The following is a 13,638-nucleotide window of genomic DNA, read 5'->3' on the forward strand; positions in this document are numbered from 1 at the left end:
GTTTAAGTCGACATCCCTCGGATTGATTGACTAAAGTCGACATACCGAACTGTAAACAAACCAGCCATTGATTGTACAATTATTTGTGACTTTTGCCAGAGACATAAGGAGAACGGGCAATAAAGGATTTTTGAACCTATGGCAATTTCTGATATTGTATTCCTCCATTCATGAAAAATGTTTGGCTAAGAAGTCCATCCATCCATTTTCTATAACGCTTATCCTCATTAGGGTCGGAACAGGTATGCTGGAGCCTATCCCAGCTGACTTTCGGTGAGAGGTGGGGTACACCCTAGACTAGTCGCCAGCCAATCACAGGGCACATATAGACAAACAACCATTCACACTCACACTCATACCTATGGACAATTTGGAGTCGCCAATTAACCTAGCATGTTTTTGGAGTGTGGGAGGAAACTGGAGTACCCGGAGAAAACCCATGCACGCACGAGGAGAACATGCAAACCCCACATAGAGAATTGAACCCAGGTCTTCCTGATCTCCTGACTGTGTGGCCAACATGCCACTCATCCGCCACTCATCCACTCAGCCACAAAAAAATAATTCACAACCTGAACTGAGGCAAGTGAGGCCTGCAATTCTTTGGATGTTTTGTGGGGTCTTTTGTGACCTCTTGGATGAGTCGTCGCAGAGCATTCGGGGTAATTCTGGTAGGCCGGCCACCCCTGGGAAGGTTCACCACTGTTCCATGTTGCCAGCCATTTGTGGATAATGGCTCTCACTGTGGTTTGGTGGAGTCCCAAAGCTTTAGCAATGGCTTTATAACCTTTTCCAGACTGACAGATCTCAGTTCATCTCAGTTATGTTTTAACAGAGGGGCAGTCAACTTTTTCCATACAGGGCAACGTAGGGTTGGATTTTTTTTTCTCCTGTAATAATAAAAAGTGATTTTGTTATTGACTAACACTTTTTCACACCACTGTTATTGAGGCCAGCTTAAATGGGTTTTCCACTCCAGTAGTAAGCAGTGTTGTGAGTAACAGCATTAAACATTCACATTCCAGGTCAATTACATTTTTTTTACTCCTATGTGACCTGTATCTGATTTTTTTTAACAGTACCATTCAGATTTTTTTCCCATACATTAATTAATTAATTCATTTTCTACCGCTTATCCTGACAAGGGTCACGGGGGTGCTGGAGCCTATCCTGCCACTTCAAATGTTATAATGCTGTTACCGTTATTGACAGTGAAATGTCCTGTGTTATGTATATCAACAATCTGGATATCGCTTCCATGCCATAGTTCACTACTAATACACAGGAAGCTAAACAGCTAGTCACGAAAGAGTAATGCTGTTACTATTTGCACAACACTAGTGGTATGTGTTGATTGATACTGATATTGTCACATTCATGCTGTACATCTATTTAGCACCATTTAACACCATTGCAGATGTTTCACAGCCCCTGGCAGATATTGACATTTGGCTTCCTGCTTGTGTAGCATGAGCGCTGAATGCCCAGTCAACTTGATAAAAAAGCAAGGATCTCTGCCCCCTCCGGTCACATCCTGTTGTGGTTCTGGTAGTTACCGGGAAATGCGTGAAAGAAGAAACTGATTTCATGTCTGATCCCTGAGTCACTCGTAGCAGTCTGTAGCAAGAAAACATGACTCAGCACTGGCAGCTCATTCATGTGAATCACGCACACACATGTGCACGCACAGAGAAACACACACACACACACCATCTGCCGTCAGTTACTGCTCCATCTGACCTCCTCTATCCTTGATAGCAATAGAAAGGGTGGGCTCAAACAGATTTGGCTGACTCCCCCACCTTGTTCATATGCTAATGATGATGCAAAAAGCCCAGCCTTAATACGTATATTATATGCTCCTTTCTGCATCCATGGCTGTTCAAAATATCAGACTTACCACACATCTGTACAGAGGAACATTGTGAAGTTCTGCATTGAATGTCTTGGACATACATATGTGAATATGTGCACTTGGTGACAACCCCACACAATGAAAATAAAAAACTCAGACTATTACCACACTTTAATGGCTTCCTTGACTATGCACCATCCCTCAACAAAGCGTCTGTCCAACATCGGTGTAATTGGCTGTGTCCGCCATGTAAAATCGAGCGCTGTCCTCAAAACAACACAAATGTAACGTATAGAGTCTGAACATTCACAAAACAGGATTAATAACTGGTGTCAGTGCGAGCTTTGTTATATATTTTGCATATGTACAAAATAAAAGTGGCCCACTTCCTTAGACAGCACAGATGGACAACCCAATTACTGCTGAACAATGATTTAATGCTACCATCTGACATACAAATGGAATGTATGCAAATGATGTGGATAGCATACAAAGTGGTATATCTCAGATTAATCCTCGCAAGAATTACATGAAAACTAAAAGGGTAGTATTTTATTTAAGACATTCTACACTTCAGTCAAGACAAGGATGTCAACAAACAGCTATCAATCTCTACGTTTACATGCAGTAATATTCCGGTTAAGGTCAATATTCCGGTTTCTGAAACAATGGGAATAATGTGTTTACATGCCTGAGCAAACAGGGTTATTCCTGTATACATGGTAATTGTAAACAATCGGGATATCCGATCACAACGATGCACAACGCACAAACAACGTCTCAATGCACGGAGAATGTCGTAACGCAATGTCTCTTCTTCTTCCTGTATACAAAAAAAAAACACCAGCAAGGCATATAATGAACAACCCGGGATATTTCACCACATTAATGAGATGGTTAGTTTCCTCCTCGCTCCAAATATTTTAAAAATCGGAATATGAGCATACCCCGTTTTTTCAAAAGGGTTATTGGTGCATGTAAACGTAGCCCATGTCTGAACAACTGGCAACAAAAGTAAGTACAACCCTAAATGGGCCTGGCATGATGAATTTTGCTGGACTATAATTGTCCTACAAATTACTAACAAAATGACTTTGAGACTGTTTTCTCTGTGATAATATATGGTATAGAGAATTTAACACTGGAATAGGAATGTAAAGCACATCAAATATATTCAACAGACATAAAAAATTGACAAAAAAATCAATTGAAAATAAAATGGACTCAGTCTCTGGCTGATATTAACAGGTGGTAAAAGGCAATATGGTGTAAATGCACACAGCATGCTCTGCTAAACTAAGCTTCCATTCACACTCCACAAGGGGAGTCTTTCTGTCAAGTTTCACCGGTGCTCAGGCCACCGTATCAACATCTTTAGTTCAGGAAGGGGATTAGTCTGCATGATGTCATTCTGCTATGATTGATTGGTCCGTCTGGGGAAATACTATCTGTATGCACGTCAATATTGATTCATTGATTCATGATTGATTCATTGATTATCTTGACGGGGCAACTTCGAAGAATTATAATAAAATGCAAACATTTTGTATTCACTTGTGCACTGACAAAATACGTTTTGGGTAAATGACTGTTGGACTTTGGTAGTGGTGGCATTCGTCACAGTGTTGCCATGAGGTAATTACGTTTCTCACAGCTAGAGTTGAACCTTAAACAAAAACACTGGGAACTGTCCTCAAGGGTATCCCCCACTCCAAACACAGACACACACACATTTGAGAAATGACAACAGGAAACACATGGGATAGAAAATACCAGTAGCAATTGAAGAATGGGCCCTTTCAGTAAAGAACTGTTTTGTCATTTACAAAGCTCAGAAAAAAAGACAAATGTGCAGTAATTTGTTGATTTCTTAATGAAGAAGGTCTTTTGGCCTGGTCTTTTTTTTTTTTTTTTTTACACACTTCCTTATGCAACCCGCCCATTTATTTATGAGTTTGGGACACTAGACACTCCAATAGCTAGGGATTGGGGCTCTAGCCCAGTGATTTTCAACCTTTTTTGAGCCACAGCACGTTTTTTACATTGGAAAAATCTTGTGGCACACCACTCACCAAAAATGTTACAAAATGTCACCACGACCTCACACGTGCATCAATAAGTCTATTGGAGGAACAAGGTAGGTGTTGCCACACGGACCAATATTACATTGCTCTGCCAGTCTTTGCACCACAGACACTCGACAGTAGCCACGTTTTTACAATGACGAGTTTTCTCTTTCCGAATGACCTTTCGGGAAGCAATGGTATCCATGGAAAGGAATATTCCAATCTCTTGTCTACATGCGCCGTGAAAATCAACCAGAATAGTCAATAGGGCATGCCCAGTAAAACGTAAACATCAATATCACGTAATACCGGCTTCCCCAAGTTTTTCTTTCACTTGTTGGAATAACTCCATATTGCCAGTTTTTCGTCTGTCCAGTCTTGAAATTTAGTTTGAATCAAAAACAAACTTTGGTTAGTCCAGTGCCGATTGCTGGCCTCCATTTTTAAAACTGAAGAAAGTCTGAAGCTGCGTGTTACGTCATATCTGAGCATGCGCTGAAAAAACGCACCCGGGATAAATTTAAACAGGAAAAGATCAAATTTAATCTTGCTTATATTTTATAATTAAACTCAGGACATGTTTTATATAGATATATATTTTCTTTTTTAATAAAACTGCACTTGTGAATAAAGTATAGAAGGGTTTAGATTCTGTTTCACAGATGGCGGTAATGCACACGAAAGCTGCTTGCCAACCACCAACAAACAACAGAAGAAGAAAAACACCACGAAGAAGAACACGCCCTGACAACTTTCCGTTTGAGCGGGTACAAGATACCTCAATCGGATTGGTTAAAGGAATATTCCATCCCTGTTCAATTCTTTCCGTTTGAGCAAATAAACCAAAGGCAATTGGAATATTTGGGTTCATGTATACTATTGACATAATGGCTATTGACATAATATTTGCAAATGATGATTAATAAATGTTAATTATAAAAAGTGATATTGGATAATTCCTCACGGCACACCTGACGGTTTCTCAAGGTACACTAGTGTGCCGCGCCACAGTGGTTGAAAATCACTACTTTAGCCAGTAATACAGTACAGTATAACCCGCACGAAAGACAGCAAAGTACAGCGGAACCTCAGTTAGCATCCGTCCTGGTTAGTGTACATTTGGGTTGGAAATTTATATAAAAATTCTGGTTAGCATACTATACGGTGCATTATTATTCCATTGCATGAGTCCAACTGTATTTTTAGCGCAACACAACAGTGTGTTAGCATGGAAACCAGAACCAGAAGTCACTGTCCCCTCCTTCGCTTTTATGATGTCATCAGCCGTTGACACTGCAGTTTTTTAAATAACCATTACGTCACAAGTAACCCAAACAAAGCGCCAGCATTTTGATTAAGATTAAGATTAAGATATGCCTTTATGAGAAACGCTATTGAAATGAAAAAATACAACAGAATCTCTGAAGTTGGGTTCAATATTAATAAATGTAATATTTTAGTACTTACCGCATAGAACACCTGTTGATGACTTTCTAAATGTGCTTTTTTTACCATTATTAGACCCCTGTAGACATGAAACAACACCCGTACAGTTACATTTACCTTATTAGTCTTTGTTTTCACCATGTTGCTAATGTGCAGGCCACAGGATCACCGCAGGGACACAAGAGACGGCCATAGCATGCTGGCAAGCTAACTAGTTAACCTCCATTTTATTTGTTGTTAACTTTAGAAATGCTTTCACACAGAGTCGCGAAGAAGGTGAAAGTAAGAAGCTCAAACCATCATTTTCATCATTCGCCATGTTGGGGCCATGTGAGCATTCCACAACAGGCCAGGGGGGACTGAGAGAAAAGCCAAACCAGAATAAGTGTAGTATTTTATAGCGCACGTTTGAATCCTGTATGCTAAATCAACAGATCGCTTGGCAGATGGTTCAAGGATTCCATTTGCATATGCTAATGACTCTCAGGTATCTGAAACACAGTGTGTCATGTGTTAGTGTTGGGAAACCTGGAATAATTAAACTATAGATAAGGCTGAAATGCTCATATGGCGGCAATTCATGCATTTTGTATGTGAGTTATGAGACATCAGACAACTTAACTTTAAGTATCTTGGAAATGAAATTACCTACACAACTGGGTTAGCGATATCTATGCTGCATGCTAAGAAAGATTAACAAGCGCCTGTGGTGCTGAAGCGTGATAAGACATTAAAAGACAATTGCTGTCAGGAGTACTAAATAAATGAAATAATTTGCATGTTTGTGATGAAATCACTCACAGTTCCCGTGACCTCTTTCCTTGTTCCGTGCTAGTTCCATGAACTGACTGACTGACTCAATACGCTTCTCTGGTTATTTGTTTTAACTTTTAATATATAATACAGGTATGTAGTTATATTATCTATTACGCAGATGTGCTCTTCTGACAAGATGGGTTGAACTCCCGCATGACAACATGACTGTTTAGGGTTGTAAACATGTCACAGGACAGCTTCAAAATGCTTGGCACACACACAAGGGTGTCATAAGGCCTTAGCCCCGACAAAATGGAAAGCTGTTAATATCATCAAGGACGACAGTCAAGCAGCCTGCACTCTACTCTCTCTTGCCATCTGGAAACCTGAGTCACTAAATCACACAACATCTTCTTTCCAACTTGCAAACAGACTCTGCCTGCAACACTTTTTCACAGCTAATACTGAAAACAGAACACAAAACAAAAGACCGACAGGTGAACGTGCATTTGTATGAATCTGTCATATCAAAAATCAAAACCACTTTTGTTGACATCAAAAGGTATCTTTCATTCATTCATTTTCTACCGTTTATCCTCACGAGGGTCACGGGGCTGCCGGAGCCTATCCCAGCTGTCTTCAGGCGAGAGGCGGGGTACACACCCTGGACTGGTCACCAGCCAATTACAGGGCACATATAGACAAACAACCATTCACACTCACATTCATACCAATTTGGAGTCGCCAATTAACCTAGCATGTTTTTGGAATGTGGGAGGAAACCGGAGTACACGGAGAAAACCCACGCATGCACGGGGAGAACATGCAAACTCTACACAGAGATGGCCGAGTGTGGGATTGAACTCAGGTCTCCTAGCTGTGAGGTCTGCTCACTAACTACTCGCCCTAACTAGCCCAAAGAGATCTTTTTTTTTATGAATATTGTCCGCTTCCTGACTATCGTAAAGCATGAAATGACAACAACTACTGCCTGGATCAACTGCAGTCATACAGTGACTTCCTGTTTGGTGCTAAATAAGCTCCAAAATTAAAAGCAGGGAAGTATCATCCTGAATTCTACAACTATTTTTTGGTTGCTTTTATTAGATTGTCATCCACGAGAACAAAGATTGAGTGTATGTATGAAAGCTTTATTGCAGCAGGTCTGTCAGATAAGAGGCAAACACAACTGCTCCTATAGCCTTGGGCTGGGCAAGATGAACTAAAAGTAATATACTGAACACATATACATATATACATATACACACATATACATATATATATATATATATATATATATATATACACATATACATATATATATATATATACACACGTATATATATATATATATATATATATATACGTATATATGATATATACCCCAATAACCTTTCCACAATAATTCCACAAAGTGAGTTTAGACAATGTCAAAGAGAGACAAACAAAATTAGTAAAACACCTTCATTATGTTTAGAACGACAAATAAACTTGATTCTTAAATAACTATAATCTTGGCTAGTCCCTTTCAAAGTCTGGACAGCGTAATAATTACAGACTACTTGTTTATTTATCCACCCCTGTGGCATCACGGCTCAAGGATGGAGGACTTTAGGGGGGCGGGGGGGGGGGGGGGGGTGGACGTCTCAGGAGCAACCGCTGCTGCTCAATGACAACACACAAACTGAACAACAATACGTATTTTCACTTTTCAGTCCACAAATACCAGAAAACTGCCCAATGATGCAAAAAAAGGAACTTTTGAGAAAATATGTTGCCACAAGGGTTTGGAATTTCACCAGATTTAGCGACAGAGTCACCAAGTTGGCAATCATAACATCAATATATCACGCAGCCCTAGCTTCTTCAGTATGATTGAAATTATATTCTTATTACATAACTATATTTTTATGTGTGATATTACATATTGCTACAGAACATGTAGTTAGAAATGTTTCAATGAAATAATAAAGGCAAAGTACAATCACTTTTTTAGAATTATGCCTTAAATATATTTACACAATTCAATATAATTTAGTATCCCACCCCTACAGTAGGCTCACAGTGGGAATGAACTGGCCAACAATCAGTCTGAATAAAATGATTATATTGCAAAGGTCTGGCACTTCAAGTGCTGTGTGCTTGCGCCTTTAATTAGCACATACGAGTGATCTAATTAACTAATGAGTGACATGGTGGGAGGGTTTTTAATCAGAGTAGCACTAAACCCAGACTATGGGCTACAAAGTTAGGCAGATTAACGTTGGATTACACCCATCTGCACCGCCACTGTTGAGGAACAGAAGTCAGTGGGGGTGGGCAGAGGACAAAATATGCCAAAAGAACATCTCAAACACCAAACTGTAGTGGAGGAAGCCATGTTTGCAGTAAGACACAATAACCTGTTTGCTACTTTCATGATTTGAAACAAAATCATTACTTGCAGGGTGTATTCTAAAAAAGAAAGGTTAGTGACAATGGTTATTTATTTTGAACTGCACGGCTGACCATGATCATACAAATATATATAGACGATAGCTGGACATTGGATGACGGATAGGTACTGTAAATGGATGATGGGCGGGACGGATGAATGGATGATGAATGAATAGATGGAAAGATGGATTCATGCATGACATAGATACATGTAAATATGATATTTGAATTATGACCGGACAAATAAATCCATGGATGACAGATGGAAGAATGACTGTTTGACTGACGGATGAACAGATAAATCCATGGATGAGGGAAAAATGACAATGTTTGAATGATGGATGGTTAGATAAGTCAATGGATGACAGATGGATGTTGATAATGGATAGATACATGGATGTTTAGATAGATGGAGAAAGGGCTATATAAAAAGGATAGAGAGATTGATAAATGCACTATGGATGCATTCTTGATGATAGCTGGATGGAGGGCAAATGATAGCTGATTGATGGCTGATTAGATCAGTAAATGGTTAATGGATTCTCAGGGCATTCAATGGATCGCATCGTCATCATCATTTGAATGGGATATCAACATGATACAACCCAAACGACCATCGTTGGTGGGCAGAGGCCCCACTCCATTGTATCCTAACGATCGTCACGGGACACCACTAAAGAGCCAACCGTTCCTGTCTGGACCAACCTCCTCATTTAGAGGATAAATAGATTGGATCTTGCACCAGGTTCTTAGACTAGAACTGTCCTATCTAGTCTGACTGGTGTGTGATCACACCAAGTCTGAACATGAAATAGACTAGAACTGTCTTATCTAGGTGTGTGATCACACCAAGTCTGAACATGAAATAGACTAGAGCTGTCCTATCTAGTCTGACAGTTCATGAACTGATGAAGCCTGCTCGGATGAGAGGCGAAACGTCTTCTAAGACAATCTGAACAGTCCAGTTGCGATTGGTTGAATGCCCTGAGAACACAATGACCTGGATACATGAGAATATTCACAGGATGATGGATGGAAAGATGGATTATAGGATTGGTTGACATGAGAAAGATAAAAGGAATGGATGGCTGGATGGGTAAATATATTGGATGTAGGATGTTTGGGTGGGTAGTAGATAAATGGAGGACGCATGGACGAATGATGGATGTTGGCTGACTGTAAATAATGGGTGGATGCTTGAATGTATGGATAGATACAAAACTGGACAGATTAAAGGATAGAGAGATGACATTAATGAATGGACTACAAATGGATGGTTGATGGTTGGATGGATGAATTGATGGATGTCGGATGGATTCATGATGATGTTTAGATGGATGGTAGATAAATGGTTGATGGCTGGACGAATGATGGATGGTTAAGTCAATGGATGACAGATTGATGTTAGTAATGGATGTTTGGATAGAGGATAAAGGATGGGGACATGACAAGATTGATGAATGTACTACGGATGGGACAATCGTTGATGGTTGGATGAACGACAGATGGACAAATGATGATGTTTTGATGTCAAACCTGTGCCATGGAGGGTTGAGCCACAGTTTTCTTTCGATCAAACCTCCTTCAATTTGGTGGAAGGACCTCATCAGTTAAATCACCTGCAGTGCCTCGGCCCTCCATTGACACATGTGGCTTAGTGGATAGGTAAATGCAATGTGGATGGATAGACAGAAGAACTGATGATGATAGATAGACAGAAACGATATACAGAGAACACACACAAACACATTCAGAGCCACTATGGCGATATAGATGTAGGAAGGGGCGTATGTTGTCATTTAGTGTGAGATAATCCCGTCATTTCCTCACAAAGGATTTGCTTCCTGTCAAAACAACTGGTCACCACCAGCTTGGCTTGAACAGTTAAAAGTAATTTCCACATACAATGGCACACACACACACACACACACTGCTTGAATTGGGAGTTAGGCTATTATTCTATCATTGTAACTGTAAAACTGTCAGTGTGCTTTTCATTCAGGCAATAAATTTAATACTGATAATAAAACACAATGTTTATTCAGTATTCACAACGGTTTACATAGTAATCCTCCTCTTCATTTTCTAGGATAATGATTAGCAATACTAATATACCTGAGCCATGGTGATATTGTTGAGTGTATTATGCATAGTTATATAAATAAGAGACTTACCTGTGTAATTGTTTTCAGTTCAGCGTGGATACAAATGGCGTCATTAATGGCAAATAATAGGTCGGTCACGGTCGGGGTGATGTCAAGCCCTCGCTGCTTGTTCTCCTGTAAATACACCGGCAGAAAACCTCCTGGAACCCGACTTCCACGCCCCAGTCATTGCTGGGTGTTTTCATGTTCTTATCGGTGACGAAAAAGGCGATAGTAGATACTATGGCGGCGGATGTCTTTACCGGTGAAATGTACGCTTGACGTCTGGGAAGCTCCACTGGCACGAGCCTCCTCTGGTGAAGGGAGGGTGATGAATTATTCATGAAGGGGCGTGGTCTTCGTGTCCCACTGCTGCTGACAACAAGAGGCGGTGGGCGGCGTTAGGGGTGGGTGATACTGCAAATGATGGAATCGATGTGATACCAAGTAAATGCAACACTGTACCTGTATTGATACTGATACTTTTTTTTTTACAACGTCAGTGAATGGTTATGTGATTTTTTTGTCAAAGATTCTTTCATCATTCTGCTGAAATATTTTCCCCATAATTAAGTTGTAAAAGTTTGTTCTTTATTTTCACACTAGAATATGACGAGCTGCTTTTTCTATGTCTACTATTGTTGTTGTTTGTAAACATTTTATTCTTTACTTTATTTTATTTTAAAGTATTTTTTCCATTACCTAATTTTCCCCCAAATTACTGCTATTATGTTGTTTTGTTTGTTTCTCATCTCATAATATTACAATTGTAAAAATGTTTTCTTAATTTATTTAATACAGTATTTCAACTTTATTATATTATATTATATTATATTATATTATATTATATTATATTATATTATATTATATTATATTATATTATATTATATTATATTATATTATATTATATTATATTATATTATATTATATTATATTATATTATTCATTCATTCATTCATTTTCTACCGCTTTGTCCTCACGAGGGTCGCGGGGGGTGCTGGAGCCTATCCCAGCTGTCTTATATTTATATATTATTTTTCCACAATATTAAAATGTTAATGTTTTCACTTTATTCTTGTAAAATTGTTAAATTATGAGAATGTGACACGGGCCTATGAAAAATATCCATGGGCCGCATGTTGGACACCTCTTGGTATCGATATTGGTAATATAAATATAAAAATATATAAATATATTATATTAATAATATAATATAAATATATTTTATTTTATTTTATTTTATTTTATTTTATTTTATTTTATTTTATTTTATTTTATTTTATTTTATTTTATTTTATTTTATTTTATTTTATTTTATTAATTATTATATATTATTTTTCCACAATATTAAAATGTTAATGTTTTCACTTTAGTCTTGTAAAAAATGTAAAATTATGAGAATGTGACACGGGCCTATGAAAAATAGCCGTGGGCCGCATGTTGGACATATAGGCATTGGTATCGATATCGGTTTTGACAATAGATACAATTTACTTGTTATTGGATACCATTATTGCACTGTTGCCCACACTTTTGGCTGAAAACCCATATGCCCATATGCCATATACAATAACAATATCGATCGATATCACATTTTGATACTGATATCGGGCTGATAAATATTGGACATCCCTAATATTTATATATATACTTTATATATAATTTCCGATCTACATGCATTGTAATCCAAAATAAGTGAGCACATTTGAGGTGTGGAGTTGATTTAGCTCAAAAGCAAAGTGGGTCAAAGCATGACAGACTAAAGCAAGCATCAAATATTTGTTTAGTGGACATGTTAACTGAGTTATGATGAGCCATACCCGGAAACCTGCTCATGTTGATTTACCGGCTTCATTCATTGCATAAGGAAAGCAACTTCCTCAGGTTTAAGACTCCTTTTTTACTCCACCTGTCACATCCCTCTCTTTCCCTTGCTTTTGTCCTGCTGTGCAATATTTCTCTCCCTGCAGCTTCTCCTTGCATGCTGAGCCTGCACTCTACAGTCTGATTGTGTCACTTCTCCCTGCTGCTGCTTTCAATGAATATGTCATGAAACATGTCGCCGCTCCGAAGGTCGCAGACCATGACAATTGAAGTAGTCAGGATTCTGCTATGCAAACAAACAGTGTCAGCACTGGGGGTTTTTCCACCACTTTGCCTCTGCGGTCCTTGTCACTTACAGTAGGAACCTGCACATAGGACGACCACCCAACTATCAAGTCTTGGTTCCCCTTTTTCTTATTATTACTACTGATGATTATCATTCATTCTCTTTATGTCTCTGGACAAGCCACAAGCAGCTTTGCAAGCAAAGACTAGTTTCTAGTTTTTCATTTGGGTTATGTCAACATCTGTCAGCCAGTCCAAGGAGCGTCAACATAAACGGGTTCCACCGGATAAGCGCCTTTTAATTCTATTGATATTTATTGTTTTCCAGTAATGTCTTGTTTAATTAATTAACGTTATTATACACAATGTTGCTGAAGGAAAGAGTGAATCCCTTTACTAATTCATTACATTATTTACAGTGGTGTGAAAAAGTGATTGCCCCCTGAACAAGCAACCCCCAGCAACAACTGCAATCAAGCGTTTGTGATAACTTGCAATGAGTCTCTTCCAGCGCTTTGGAGGAATTTTGTCCCACTCATCTTTGCAGAATTGTTGTCATTCAGCCACATTGGAGGGTTTTCCAGCATGAAGCGCCTTTTTAAGGTCATGCTACAGCATCTCAATAGGATTCAGGTCAGGACTTTGACTAGGCCACTCCAAAGTCTTGGTTTTTCTTCAGCCATTCAGAGGTGGACTTGCTGGTGTGTTTTGCTGCAGAACCCAAGTTGGTTTCAGCTTGAGGTCACCAACAACAGATGGCCAGACAGCAGAATTCATGGTTCCATTTATCACAGCAAGTCTTCCAGGTCCTGAAGCAGCAAAACAG

General features: G+C 39.0%; 1 protein-coding gene across 1 annotated transcript in view; it reads right to left on the minus strand.

The window, feature by feature from the left end:
* Positions 1-11,032, minus strand: part of tanc2a (tetratricopeptide repeat, ankyrin repeat and coiled-coil containing 2a) — a 50,430-nt gene extending 39,398 nt beyond the window's left edge. Inside the window, exon 1 of the mRNA XM_058049171.2 lies at positions 10,734-11,032. The gene's annotated coding sequence lies outside the window, so the exon portion shown is untranslated. The remainder of the gene's footprint in view (positions 1-10,733) is intronic.
* Between the last annotated feature and the right edge of the window lie 2,606 nt (positions 11,033-13,638).

Source organism: Doryrhamphus excisus, linkage group LG16 (genome assembly GCF_037039965.1).
Source record: "Doryrhamphus excisus strain RoL-2023G ecotype Guam linkage group LG16, RoL_Dexc_Guam_v1.1, whole genome shotgun sequence".
Lineage (NCBI taxonomy): Eukaryota > Metazoa > Chordata > Actinopteri > Syngnathiformes > Syngnathidae > Doryrhamphus > Doryrhamphus excisus.